Raw genomic sequence first — 12,868 nt, 5'->3', positions numbered from 1 at the left:
TGAGCCAGGACCTCTGCCAGAGCAGGCCCAAGGTAGCACCCTCAGCAGAAAGAGCCCCAAGGAAGCAATCTCTGTGGGAGCAGGCCCAAACACCCACTGGTCTTGCAAACCCTGGGAGCACCCAGTGACCTCCAGGAATGCGGAGTGACCAACAGGGTGACCGGAACCGTGGCCCTGACTGCACCATGAGTAGCAACCATCTGAGCCTTGGATCCACTGGCATCTGGAAGATTGCTCATCAGAGAAACAGACAGCCCCAACTACACCAATCAGAGGAAAAAATGAGTAGACAAGATAAGAATACACACAACAACGCAGAGTAACATGACACCAGTAAAAACTAGTGGCCCTAAAACAGCAAGACTTAAACAACCAAATATAGATGAAGCAGAAGAAAATAACCTAAAAAATAACTTTAGGAGAATGTTTGAGGCCCTAAAAGAGAAAATGAAAAATTCCCTCAAATAAAAATGGAGGAAAACACAAACAAAAAATTGGAAGAAATCAACAAATTCCTTAAAGAAAACCAAGAAAAAGTAATCAAGCATATGGAAAAAACTATTCAAGACTTGAAAACTGAAATAGAGACAATAAAGAAAACACAAGCCGAGAGAACTGTAGAAACAGAAATCATAAGAAAATGATCAGAAACCACAAATGCAAGCATAAACAGCAGAATACAAGAGATGGAAGAGAGAATCTCAAGCGCTGAAGATACATTAGAGGAAATAGACTCATCAGTCAAAGAAAACATTAAGTCTAAAAACAAGATTAACCTAAAATATCCAGGAAATATGGGAAACCATGAAAAGACCAAACCTAAGAATAATAGGTATAGAAGAAGTTCAACTCAAAAGCTCAGAAAATATATTTAACAAAATCATAGAAGAAAACTTTCCCAACCTAAAGAAAGAAATGCCTATGAAGATACAAGAAGCTTACAAAGCACTAAATGGACTGGATCCAAAAAAAGTCCCCTTGCCATATAATAATCAAAACACTAAACATACAGAATAAAGAATATTAAGAGCTGCAAAGAAAAAAGGTCATGTAACATATAAAGGGAGACCTATCAGAATTACACCAGACTTCTCAATGGAAACATTGAAAGCCAGAAGGTCCTGGTCAGGCATTATGCAGACATTAAGAGGCCACAGATGCCAGTCCAGACTACTATACCCAGCAAAACTGTCTGTCACCATACAAGGACAAAACAAGATACTCCATGACAAAATCAGATTTAACCAATACCTAGCCACAAACCCAGCACTACACAAAGTACTAGAAAAAAAAAAAAAACTCCAACCTAAGGAAGTTGGCTACATCAACAAAAACTCAAAGACAATTGATGATTTCACAGCAGCAAGTTCCAAAGAAGGGAAAAACATACAAAATAAAGAAAACTAAATTAACAGGAGATAGCAATCACTGGTCATTAATATAAATGGACTCCCTTAATATAAATGGACTCAACTCACCTATAAAAAGACACAGGCTAACAGATTTGATACAAAAAAAGAATCCATCCTTCTGCTGCATACAAGAAACACATCTCAACCTCAAAGACTGACATCTCCTCAGACTAAAGGGTTGGGAAAAAAATTTCCAATCAAATGGACCTAAGAAACAAGCTGGTGTAGCTATCCTAATACCTAACAAAATAGTCTTCAAACTAAAATCAAACAAAAGAGACAAAGAAGGACGTTTCATATTAGTCACAGAAAAAATCCATTAAGAGGAAATCTCAATACTGAACATCTGTGCCCTGAATACAAGGGCGCCCTCATACATAAAAGAACCACTTCAAAAGCTTAAATCACACATTAAACCCCACACACTAATAATGGGAGACTTCAACACTCCCCTCTCACCACTAGACAGGTTAGTCAGAAAAAAAAATTAACAGAGAAATGAGGGAACTAACATGCTATGACTCACATGGATTTACCGGGCATCTATAGAACATTTCATCCAAAATTAAAGAATACGCCTTCTTCTCAGCACCTCATGGAACCTTCTCGAAGATTGACCACATACTAGGTAATAAAACAAACCTCAACAGGTACAAAAAAATTGGAACAACCCCATGTATCTTACCAGATCACCAAGGCTTTAAATTAGAATTCAACAGCAACACTAATTCCAGACAGCCCACAAACACAGGGAAATTAAACAATGCTTACCTGAAGGATCAGTGGGTTAAGGAAGAAATAAAGTAAGAAAGACTTCCTAAAATTCAATGAAAATGACCGCATAACATGCCCAAATTTATGGGACACAATAAAAGCAATGTTAAGAGGAAAGTTCATAGCACTAAATGCCTACATAAAGAAGCTGGAAAAATCCCACACTAGTGACTTAAGAGAACACCTGAAAACTCTAGAACAAAAAGAAGCAAACTCACCCAGGAGAACTAGATGGTAGGAAATAATCAAATTGAGAGCTGAAATCAACAAAATAGCAACAGAAAACAATACAAAGAATCAATGAGACAAAGAGTTGGTTCTTAGAGAAAATCAACATCATAGACGAACCTTTATCCAAACCAACCAAAAAGCAGAGAGAGAATATTCAAATTAACAAAATCAGAAATGAAAATGAGGACATAACAACAGACATGGAGGAAATCTGGAAGATCATCAGGTCATATTTCAAAAACCTGTACTACACAAAATTGGAAAACTTAAAGGAAATGGACAACTTTCTGGATAAATATTTATCAAAATTAAATCAAGACCAGATAAGCAAATTAAATAGACCTAAAACTGCTAAAGAAATAGAAACAGTCATCAAAAGTCTCCCAACCAGAACATGAGCGAGGAAGTCAGGACCACGAGGAGTGCGCCAACCCACTGAGACTGTGGGACTGGTCTAATGGGAGCCCGCCAAGGCCAGCTCAACTGGGACTGAAAAAGCATGGGATCAAACCGGATTCTCTGAACGTGGCAGACAATGAGGGCTGACTGAGAAGCCAAGAACAATGGCACTGGGTTTTGATCCTACCGCTTGTACTGGCTTTGGGGGAGCCTAGTCTGTTTAGATGCGCACCTTCCTGGACCTGGATGGAGTGGGTTGGACCTTGGACTTCCCGCAGGGCAGGGAACCCTGACTGCTCCTTGGACTGGAAAGGGAGGGGAGGGGAGTTAAGGGAGGGGGAGGGAAATGGGAGATGGGGAGGAGGCGCAAATTTTTTGTTTGTTTGTTTGTTTGTTGAGACAGGGTTTCTCTGCAGCTTTAGAGCCTGTCCTGGAGCTAGCTCTTGTAGACCAGGCTGGTCTCGAACTCACAGAGATCCGCCTGCCTCTGCCTCCCGAGTGCTGGGATTAAAGGCGTGCGCCACCACCGCCCGGCAAGGCACAAATTTTTAATAATAATAATAATAATAATAATAATAATAATAATAATAATAATAAGCCACATAAAGATGGAATATAAAAAAAGTCTCCCAACCAAAAAAAAATAAAAAGCCAAGGGTCAGATGGTTTCAGCTCAGAATTCAACAAGATTCAAAGAAGAACTAATACCTATACTCCTCAAATTGTTCCACACAATAGAAACAGAAGGAACATTGCCAAACTCTTTTTATGAGGCTACCCTAATATCCAAACCACATAAAGACATTTCTAAGAAAGAATTACAGACCAATCTCACTCATAAACATTGATACAAAAATAAGAAAATACTGGCAAATTGAATCCAAGAACACATCAGAGCCATCATCCACCATGATCAAGTCAGCTTTATCCCAGAGATGCAGGGATGGTTCAACATGTGAAAATCTATTGATCCATCATGTAAACAAACTGAAAAATAAAAACCACATGATCATCTCATAAGATGCTGAAAAAGCTTTCAACAAAATACAACATCCCTTCATGATAAAGGTCTTAGAGCAGGGAATTCAAGGAACATACCTAAACATAATAAAGGCAATATACAGCAAGCCAACAGCCAACATCAAACTAAATGGAGAGAAACTCACAGCGATACCACTGAAATCAGGAAGAAGACAAGGTTGTCCACTCTCACTATGTCTAATCAATATAGTTCTTGAGGTCATAGCTAGAGCAATAAGACAACAAAAGGAGATCAAGGGGATACAAATCAGAAAAGAAGTCAAATTCTCACTATTTGCTGTTGATACAATAGTTTACATAGCGACCCCAAAAATTCTACCAAGGAACTTCTACAACTCATAAACACCTTCAGTAATGCAGCAGGATACAAGGTTAACTAAAAAAAAAAATCAGTATTCCTCCTTTACACAACTGATAAATGGGCTGATAAAGAAATCAGAGAAACATCACCGTTCACAAGAGCCACAAATAGCATAAAATATCTCAGAGTAACTCTAACCAAACAAGTGGAAGACTTGTATGACAAGAACTTTAAATCTTTGGAGAAACAAATTGAGGAAGACACCAGAAAATGGAAAAATCTTCCATGCTCTTGGGTAGACAGAATTAACATAGTAAAAATGGCAATCTTACCAAAATCAATCTACAGATTCAATGCATGCCCATAAAAATGCCAGCAAAGTTCTTCACAGACCTCGAAAGAACAATACTCAACTACATATGGAAAAGCATAAAACCCAGGATAGCCAAAACAATCCTGTACAATATAAAGGAATTTCTGGAGGCAACACAATTCCTGACTTCAAACTCTACTACAGAGCTGCAGTACTGAAAACAGCCTGTTACTGGCATAAAAACAGACAGGAGGGCAAATGGAACAAATCAAAGTCCCAGATATTAATCCATATAACTATGAACACCTGATTTTTGTCAAAGAAGCAAAAAACATCAAATGGTAAAAAAAATAACAAATGGTGCTGGCGTAACTGAATATCAAATGTAGAAGAATGAAAATAGATACATATCTATCAGCATGCACAAAACTCAAGTCCAAATGGATCAAAGACCTCAACACAAAACCAACCACACTGACCCTCATAGAAGAGAAAGTGGGAAGTACACTTAAATACATTGGCACAGAAGACCTCTTCCTCAATATAACCCTAGTAGCACAGACACTGAGAGAAACAATTCATAAATTCTTCTGAAACTGAAAAGCTTCTGTAAAGTAAAGGACATGGTCAGCAAGACGAAAAGACGAAAGACAGCCTACAGAATGGGAAAAGATCTTCACCAACCCCACATCAGACAGAGGTCTGATCTCCAAAATATACAAAGAACTCAAAAAATTGGACACCAAAAGATCACATAATCCAATAAAAAAAAAACGGAGTACAAACCTAAACAGAGAACTCTCAACAGAGGAATCTAAAATGGCTGAAAGACAACATCCTTAGTCATCAGAGAAATGCAAATCAAAACAACTCTGAGATTTCATCTTACACATATAAGAATGGCCAAGATCAAAAACACTGATGACAACTTATGCTGGAGAGGTTGTGGGGTAACAGGAACACTTCTGCATTGCTGGTGGAAATGCAAGCTGGTACAACCCCTTTGGATGCCAGTGTGGCAATTTCTCAGAAAATTAGGAAACAATCTTCCTCAAGACCCAGTAATACCACTTTTGGGTATATAGCCAAAGGATGCTCAATCGTGTTACAAGGACATGTGCTCAACTATTTTCATAGCAGCTTTGTTTGTCATAGCCAGAACCTGTAAACAACCTAAATGCCCCTCAATCGAAGAATGGATAAGGAAAATGTGGTACATTTACACAATGGAGTACTACACAGCAGAAAAAAAGTAATGACATCTCGAAATTTTCAGGCAAATGGATGGATCTAGAAAACATCATATTGAGTGAGGTAACCCAGACCCAGGAAGACAAGTATCATATGTACTCACTCATCAGGGACTTCTAGACTTAAATCAAAGAAAACCAGCCTACAATTCATGATACCTGAGAACCTAGACAACAATGAAGACCCTAAGAGAGACTTATATAGATCTAATCTAAATGGGAAGTAGAAAAAGACAAGATCTCCTGAGTAAATTGGGAGCATGGGGACCATGGGAGAGGATTTAAGGGGAGGAAGAGAAAGGGAAGGGAGCAAAGAAATGTATAGCTCAATAAATTCAATAAAAAAGATTAAAAAGTAAAAAAAAAAAAAAGAAGTTTAACAGAAACTTGGAAAAGTTAGCTGGGGCATCTTGACCTCTGATCCCTAAAATAAAGTTGGGTAACTTTCCGTGGGAGTTTCCATGAAGGAGATCAATTTCTAATTAAACCTAAAATGGCCTCAGCAAGAATACAAGATGGAAGAAACTCTGCACTGTCCTGCCCTTTCACACCTCCACAAACATATATACTAAATAGATAAATGTTTTTTAAAATAATTATTAATTTTTAAAAACATAGTACCAAAGGGGAAAATATGTATAATATGAATGAAAATGTGAAGTTTTTAATTCAGTATTGAATAATCCTTAACCATGTCCTAGAACCTTTTCATTCTGTCCCTCTTTGAGAACCAGTCAGTGCTGAATGTGCCTTCAGAGTTTATTTACATTGTAAATTGGCTCATTCTAGCCTGATGTAATCATGTTCCTCCTCATAGTTACTATGTCAACACTGTGAAGGTCCCAAACCAAATGCAAAAGCTATTTTGCTTATTTAAGACTGGTTCCTTCCTTGTGATGTCACGGGATTGGTCAAGCTGCCCCCAGACATTGGTTACTCTAAAATTCAGCCATGTATATTGGTAAAATAGTTGTAACTAATGGCTTCATGGTATATTCGAGACTGTTGCCTGCTTCCTATTCAGCTGAAAACTGACAAACTTCACATAAATGGTTTTAAAACAAAGTTTTCCATTGTCTTTTAATATCATGAGTTCTAAAGCCTTATATGATGGGCTAGCACAGTACAAGATACACTGTTAGTCTTTTTTAAATCTTACTTTGTAAGGTCTTTTTTTTAAATGGGTGCCATTCAGAGTTTTCTCAAGATGAATAGTGGCCTCACTCCATTCTTTTTTTTCCTCATTTTTTTATTGAAAATTTCCGTCTCCTCCCCTCCTCTTTCCCCTTCCCTCCCCTCCCTTCCACCCATACCCCCACTCCCTCCCTCTCCAGGCCAGAGAGCCATCAGGGTTCCCTTCACTATGTTAAGTCCAAGGTCCTCCCAACTCCCCCCAGGTCCAGGAAGGTGAGCAACCAAACTGACAAGGCTCACACAGACAGTTTTTCTGTGGTACAGTCCTGGAACTCACTCTGTAGACCAGGCTGGCTTGGAACTCACAGCAGTCCACCTGTTTCTGTCTCCCGAATGCTGGGGTTAAAAAAGTGTGCACCGCCACCACCCAGCTATTTAATTGTCATTAGTGTGTCTTAGACCATAAGTCTCACATAATCCACTGCACACTCTAGTTTACTATCCCTTCTCACCTGAGAGCACAATCCAGGTTTGTTGCAGCATATTCTCAAGGTGCTGATACTGCTCAAGTATAGTTGTAGTTTTTTTATTTTATTTTTTAATTGAGCTATACATTTCTACCACTCCTCTTCCTTCCCATTGCAGATTTTTTATGGGTCTTTTAAGTTTTACAAAGAACCTAATGGCACATGGACAAAAATAACAATAAATTTATATTTCTCTAAATTCCATCTCATATTCAATTCTTACTTATGTAAGTGAAACTGTCAGGTATACTACATATGTAAAATAAAACTGAAATGCCTACAGTTTAGTCCTTTAACCCTGTACCTTGAATCTTTTGCAATATACATACAAGATTATCATTTAAAGAGTATTTAGATGATGTCTGAGAGAAACATACAAGATTCAGTAGAGTTAGTTTACTGACTGACATGCCTGTCATCCCAAACACTACATAAGGTTAAATTGTTTGATGCATACTTGCCTTGATGCTCTGAAAATCTTATGATCAATAATGAAAAGTATTGATGAAGCCCAAAAATTTTCTTTGAGATCAGTAAAACTGATGAACCCCTAGCTAGGCTAACTACAGGGAAAAAAGGGGGGCGTGTAACATAAGGGCCAGCTTGTTGGGGGTTTCTGTCCTGCCCGGTCCCTCAGCCGTTTAGTCCCAGAGAAAATCACACAGAGAGTCTACATTAGGTTATAAACTGATTGGCCCATTAGCTCAGGCTTCATATTAGCTATTGTAACTTATATAGCCCATTGTTCCTATATATGTTAGTCACATGACTCAGTACCTTTTTCAGCGGGGCAGGTCACATCTTGCTTCTTAGGTGGGAGAGAAGGGACTGGAGGAAGAGCTTCCTTCTTCCCAGACTTCTCCTGTTCTCATCGCCCCACCTCTACTTCCTGTCTGGTTAGCCCACCTATACTTCCTGCCTGGCCAATCAGCATTTATTTAAAACATAATTGACAGAATACAGACAATTCTTCCACACCAGGAGGGATTAATTGATTACCCATATTAGAAATGAACATCACCAGAGTTTATGCCGTAATCACCAATATACATCTTTGACTCAGTCATTTAATTCTCAGCAGTTTACAGAGAGGTGAAAGCGTCAGTCTCCGCACACTCGCAGCACACCTCTTTATAGCAACTCTGTGTGCAGTAGCCCAGTATGGAAAAGCTCCCTCTGCCCACAGGGGAGTAGGTGTGGTCATCAGTACAGTGGAATACCATCTGTAATAAGAGAAGCATGAGCAGATAACTAAGTAGCATGGATCATTCACAGATAATTGTGCTTAGTGACATAAGGCAGACAGATTTTATTTGTGTATTTACACAAATGTATTACAGCAAAACGGGCACATTTTCTCCTTAGAAAGCTCTACTGCCCACACCTTCATTCATAGTGACAAGGAGCAAATCAGTGGTTTCTTGGAAAGTTTTCAAAATTCTTCTCCTAAGCATATTAAATAACAGAATATTTAGGAAAAACTTCACATACTTGTGAAACAGGAGGGTTCTGAAGAAAATAGTCACTAAGAGTAGCATTAAAGTATCCTTCAAACGTTTTTGTGGGCCGGATCCTAGTAGAAGCCTGAACCTTTCTTCCCCTGGAAATGATGAGCCTGGGCTGGGCTGGCCTGTGATTACTCCTTGTAGCCTACCCCATCTGGTTTCCACTGCAGTTTCTTCCTCCCTAAGGCTCAGATGATAAAGAGCCAGGTGCCATCCTCATACACTTGTCCCCTTCACTGTCTGGCTGTCCTACTCTATAAGTCACCAGCTCTCAGTGTGTGCCCTGGTTCTAAGCCAAATGCTTGAACTAGAAAGCTTTACATGACATCAAAGGACAGGACAGGGAGGAAACCAGAAGTCTGAGTGTTGCTTGAGAAGGGACCAGGAAGACTGGGTGTGGGTGTTGCTCAGCTCAGCAGTTCAGAACTTGCTTGCTATGTGCAGACCCTGGATTCAGTCCCCAGCACCACCAGAAGAGAAAAAAACAAAAGCCAAGCATGGTTGCACACACCTTTAATCCTGCACTTGAGAGCCAGAGACAGATGGATCTCTGAATTTGAGGCCACCCTGCTTTACATGGTGACTAGGTCAGTCAGAGTTGCAAAATGAGACCCTGTCTCCTTAAATCTCCCCCACCCCAAAAAATGCAGAAAGTCTCATTTGAATGAGAATTGTTGGATTAGGATATAGTTGATGAAGGGCTAACAAAGCAAGAGAGGGAAATGTTTTTATAATTTATTTTCCATTACAGAAATGGAAAATAAGACAAGGTCTCACTTGCTAGTCTGGAACTCCCAAGAGATCCATCTGCCTCTCTCTCCCAAGTGCTGGGATTACAGGCACATGCTACCACAACAGGCCAGAAAAACTTATTTTTATGTCCAGGGTAATGCTCTAAAATAATGTTGTCAGTTTGAGTTTTATTTAATTATAACTATAAACTGTCCAACTAGTCCTAGTCTTTCTAATTAGTTGTTCTTTATACTGTAGTCACAGGAAACTCATGGAGTCTAGTCCTTTATCTTTACAAATGAGAAAACTCATACTTAACGACAGATGTTTACAGTTAGCAAAGGAGTCACATTCCCCGTTATTCAGAATATGTCAAGAAAGAGGCACCACAGTTACAGGTCCACTATGTATGCTTCAGACACTTTTAATGCAATCAAAAAGACAAGAAGAAAATACTGTATGTGTGAGAGAGAAAGAAGACAGTAGAGAGAACTTATCACAGAAATCTAGGGGTCTAACCAGATGGTAAAATTTTATTTTTAATGGGTGGGGTGTTTTTGGTAGCTTCATACGTAAATAGTGCATCCACATCACTCCCACCCCTCCAGTTCCTCCCTTGTCTCCCCTCCCAAATTCATGATCTCTTCAATTATTGTTACGTGTGTGTGTGTGTGTGTGTGTGTGTGTGTAAAGAGAGAGAGAGAGAGAAAGCGCTATTGTGCTTGTTTAGCTTTGTTTTTATGTGTACACATATCCAGGGCTGACCCCTTGGGATTGGACAACCTATGTAGGAGCTCATCCTCATCCCTGGAGGAAATGAACTCTTCCTTCCTTCACAGCCATCATCCACCTGTAGTTCTTCATCTAGGTGTTGAACTGTGTGGAATTTCCTGTCAGCAGGGGCTTGTCAGCCGGTGTTGTCATGCTGGTGTTGTTCAGACACCCATATTGAGAGTTCATGGGTTCATTTTCTCTTCATGTGTAGAGGACACTATCTAACATCAGGTTTCCCACGTCTCTGGCTCTTATAATCTCCGCACCCCTCTTTTCCTCCAGTGTCCCTGAATTTGAGGTGTAGAAGTTGCCTTGAAGAAGTGTCATTGGAGGTTAGACACCCAGTAGTCACTTAGTCTCTGTTAATAGTCTTTGTCTGCTGCAAAGAGAAGTAGTCTGATGAGTGGTTAAAGCTACACTTACTTGTGAGTATAAGGATAATTTTTTAGAAAACAGTTTGAAATTATACTGGTTTAGGAAACAGGCAGCAATAGGTTGAGTCTTTGACCTCTTGAGTCAAACTCCAGACACAAGTAGTTTGCTAGATTTAAAATCTAGGTCATGACTTAAAATTCCCATTAGTTTATTAGGAGCAGTCAACATATTGCACACATACCTGCTTTCTTCAGCTAACCATGTCTGTGTCCAAGTTAAGCATAGGGAGAAAGACTGTATTTATTGTGTTATGTATATGAATGCATGAGTGTATCCAGGTGTGCTTGCACATGCAGGTGCGTGTGGATGACAGAGAGTGATATCACAGTATCATTCCCAATGGCTCCTCCACCTTATTTTGTTAGACATTTTAGTCAGGATCTCACCAAACCTGGAAGTACCAATTTGTCTAGGCTTGCTAGCTACTAAACCCTAGGGAATCCCATGTCCCTTTTTTTTCTGCATATTGCCTTTATTGTGCAGAAACAAAAAACTTTCTGTGCATTGTCTTTGGCTATTTAGTCAACAGAAAAGTATCACACAGTTGACTTCACAACACAAAAAGTAATATGTGCTTAAGGTAGAATCTTCTAGAGGGCAGAGGAGTTTCCATTTTAGCTACAATCTGCTGGCTATGATTTTTCTCTGTCCTCAAAGCTAACTACTCTAAAGCAATAAGGACAGGCATTAGAAGTATGCCTTGTGTCTCACTAAAGTAGGACAGGGGTGGGCAAAGTCCAGCCTTTCAAAGTCACATACATGTTGTAGCAGAGACAAACACAAGGTATAGGTCCTGGCAAAGGATTTGACAGGAGACTGGACCACAGCCTCATCTCTGTACCTGGCCTCACATGTAGGACACACATCACTACTGCAGGTGTCAAGCAAGAGGGTTGTGGAACATGATAAACAGGACGTGCACAGTTCCTATTACTTGACAATGGAGTTGTAGAAAGTTTTTATTTCTTTCCCTTGTGGTGCCTGGGAGAAGATCCTGTCGACACTGGCCATTACAAATCATTTCTGACAGCCAGTACAACACAGCCCAGAGCCTACAGCCTCGTGGACTCCCATGTCACCTCCATCCGTGTGAACTGAACTCTTCCCAGCCGTGTGCTAAGACCTGTAGCAGCCAGTGTCGACGGGAATCCCATGTTTTACCCATACCCAGCACTGGGATTGTAGCATGCGTTACCATACCCAGCTTTTTATGTGGGTGTTAGGGATCTGAACTCAGTTGTGCCATCTCTTCAGCCCCAAAAGCTGACCTTTAGACAGGCTGCCTGTAATACTCATTAGAAACAGCTTTTAGCAGCCAGGCAGTGGTGGCACACACCTTTAATCCCAGCAGAGGCAGGAGGATCTTTGTGAATTCAAGGCCATCCTGGTCTACAAGAGCTAGTTCCAGGACAAGCTCCTAAGCTACAGAGAAACCCTGTCTTGAAAAACCAAAGAAAAAAGAAAGAAACAGCCTTTAGCAAATACAGTTATGAATGAAACTTATCTTGACCCAGCAAGATCCTGTTGCTGCTTTTAAGACTGAGAAGCACTACCCAGGCCTTTAATTCCAGCACTCGGGAGGCAGAGGCAAGTAGATCTCCGAGTCCAAGGCTAGCATGGTTTACAGGGAGAGTTCCAGGACAGCCAGGGCTACACAGAGAAAGCCTGCCTAGGGGAGGAGGCATTGAGCAGCATGGGTGGGACTGCCTGGTATACGGAGGCACAAGCCTACTTTCTGTCAGTATGAGCTGGCTCACAGAGGCTGCGGACAGCTTGTCTAAGATAGGATGTAAACAGTGAAACAATGATCCGCTCCCCAGTCATCCATAGTCCTTTGTCCAGGACCTTGATGATGAGCTGACAAAAATAAGGTGAAAATTGGGTCTGGTTGCTCAGCATCTTGGAAGCTAAAACAGGAGGAGCCCAGCAGGTTCAGGCCCAGCTCCCCAACCCCCACGCTACCTAATGAATTCTAGACCAGATTGGGCTGCAGTGTTAAGTTCCTGTGTCAAAACACCAAGAAAAAAAAAAATGTTAAAA

At 40.3% G+C, this 12,868-nt stretch overlaps 1 protein-coding gene across 1 annotated transcript in view; it reads left to right on the top strand.

Annotated features, from left to right (window-relative positions):
- Positions 1–12,868, top strand: part of Sbf2 (SET binding factor 2) — a 396,726-nt gene that overhangs the window by 370,977 nt on the left and 12,881 nt on the right. The window lies entirely within an intron of this gene.

The sequence above is a fragment of the Arvicola amphibius genome, chromosome 1 (genome assembly GCF_903992535.2).
Source record: "Arvicola amphibius chromosome 1, mArvAmp1.2, whole genome shotgun sequence".
In the NCBI taxonomy this organism is placed as follows: Eukaryota; Metazoa; Chordata; class Mammalia; order Rodentia; family Cricetidae; genus Arvicola; species Arvicola amphibius.
Note: the sequence above shows the minus strand (reverse complement) of the source record. Positions and strands in the feature narration are given on the sequence as shown.